Raw genomic sequence first — 2,338 nt, forward strand, 5'->3', positions numbered from 1 at the left:
TAGTTTACTATTATGTTATTACGAATAGTTAGATCGAAATCTAACAAGTGCCAAGTATTTATACATGAAAAATTTTTCTTAAAAAATTTAATTTAAATTTTTTCGTTTTATGATTAATTCTTTAATTCTTTGTGATAACACTTAAATTGAGCAAGGTAATGCAATTTTGTGATAATGTTTTGTATAATACAATATTTTTAAGGAAAATTAAATAACCACTGTTTTAGTTGGAAGAGAAAATGTCTTTGAATAAATTGTGATATAATAATTTTAAATATAATAATTTTAAGAGAATTTAAACCATTTGGATTGGAAGATCCCAATAACATATACGTATATTTAGGTTTCATTTCATAAAAATTAATGATAGTATCATTTGGGGTAAATAAATAATAATAAAGATAGTATCACTTGAGTTTTACTTTTGATTTTGATAGTAGAATTTAACTATTGTTGAATTTGGTGCCAATTGTTGATATCAATTTTTTTACAAATGATATGTCATAATCATTAGATTAATATTCATTATTTATTTAATTTGGCATAAACATATAGAATTTAACTTTGCGCTAATTCTTGATATCAAAAGAAATGGTATATGTTATTAAAGTTAATATTATTTATATAATTTGATATTCGAAATGGAATTTAACTTAGCGTCAATTTTGTTGATATCAAATCCCTTACATGAATGATACATATCATTAGAATTAAGTAAATAACAAGAGACATTACCATTTGTGTTTTACTTTTTAATTTTTTTTAATTTGATAGAATTTAACTTGATTAGTTAAGATTAGCATCTGGATTTTAATTTTTCATTTAATACATTAATTTTTTTCGAAGAATAGAGATAATTTTTGGCAGAGAATTAAAATTGCCATTACTTAGGTTGGATTAAGAAGATCTTCAATAAGAAAAATTAATACTATTAATTGGGTTGGATACTTAGATTATATATAAATAGCCGGTTTCATCAAGTCGATTAAGCCGAATCGGTGATTAACTGTCAATCATAAGTGGTCAATTCTATTATACCATAAACACAAACACAATTAGTCAGTTCCACGGCCAATTAAGTAACTGGCGTTGGTGAAACCGATCCAAATGATTCTTCACGAAAAGTATGTATGCTTAGCACTTTTTTTACCTTTTTTTAAAAAAGTTAAACATAACACCGTATTATGCTCCGAAACGGTAAAGCCATATTGGATTTTCATTTATTTTATTATAACAAAATTTATATATTCATTTATTAAATTATTTTCAATGATTTTCTTTTAGCTCAATGGCGGACAACTCAAAAGGTTTAGAATTAGCGGCCCTGAGAGCCGAGCTAGATATATTAAAGAACATAATAGCTCGGTTCTCAAGTTCTCGCAGCCGCCCATGTCGGGACTAGCAGCGACATAACCACCCGCGTCGGGATCAGCAGCGACGCAGTCGCCCGCGCCGGAACTAGCGATGTAGGCTGTCGCTCCACAAGAAAAACGTAAGTAAAAATTACCTTATAGTAAGTAGAATTGGATAATTAATATATTAATTAATGTCAACTTAATTTTAAGTTATTTTTATACATTTTAACTTATTAACTTTTTTCAAAATTTATAAAAATTTACACATATATCATATTAAAATGATTAAAATTAACTTACTCAAATCTAATAAGTTTTTATGTAGATACTAAATTTTAATCGTTTTCAATTTTCAAATTCATTACAGCCAGATATTGGCAAAGAAGTCGATAAAATCCTAACAGCTGTGGGTACCGCAGATATGGGGAAGGCGGACGATGCGAAGATCGCGAAAAACGAAGATGTCACGGAGGACGTGGAAGCCGCGGAGGACGTAGAAACGAGTTGATTAAAAAAATTTATATATTTTAATTAATAAAAATTTTAAAAATCCTTGATAATTCGGCTAGATTTAATTCTCAATCCATCCTCATCATGCTCCTTCGCCTATATAACAAATATTATATTATAAATAAGAATAATTGCTCAAATTTAACAAAGAAAGAAAAAATTATTTTAAAAATTTAATTATCTTATCTAATTATCTAACAATTATCTAATTATCTTATCAAATTCTTTTATTAATTATCTTAATTATCTTGTCTTTAAAATTATCTTTAAAATCTAAAATTATCTTTGTAAGTAGTAACTAGAATACAATCGTGATAATTTAAAAAGAAATCCTAAGTCGAGGTCCATGAGTGTATATTCCCGCGAATTGAATTTTACATACCAATGTAAAGTTCAATAATAAAATATAAAATATGTATTTAACATAAATGACATTTAAAAAATATAATTTCATATTTATACATATATTATAT

At 26.2% G+C, this 2,338-nt stretch overlaps 1 long non-coding RNA gene across 1 annotated transcript in view; it reads left to right on the top strand.

Annotated features, from left to right (window-relative positions):
* The window catches only part of LOC108691870, a 30,442-nt gene extending 28,620 nt beyond the window's left edge, over positions 1-1,822 (top strand). The window contains exons 3-4 of the long non-coding RNA XR_001931941.1: positions 1,285-1,492; positions 1,723-1,822. This is a non-coding gene — a long non-coding RNA (uncharacterized LOC108691870). The remainder of the gene's footprint in view (positions 1-1,284; positions 1,493-1,722) is intronic.
* The last annotated feature ends 516 nt before the right edge of the window (positions 1,823-2,338 follow it).

This window comes from Atta colombica, unplaced genomic scaffold (assembly GCF_001594045.1).
Source record: "Atta colombica isolate Treedump-2 unplaced genomic scaffold, Acol1.0 scaffold54, whole genome shotgun sequence".
NCBI classification, from domain to species: Eukaryota; Metazoa; Arthropoda; class Insecta; order Hymenoptera; family Formicidae; genus Atta; species Atta colombica.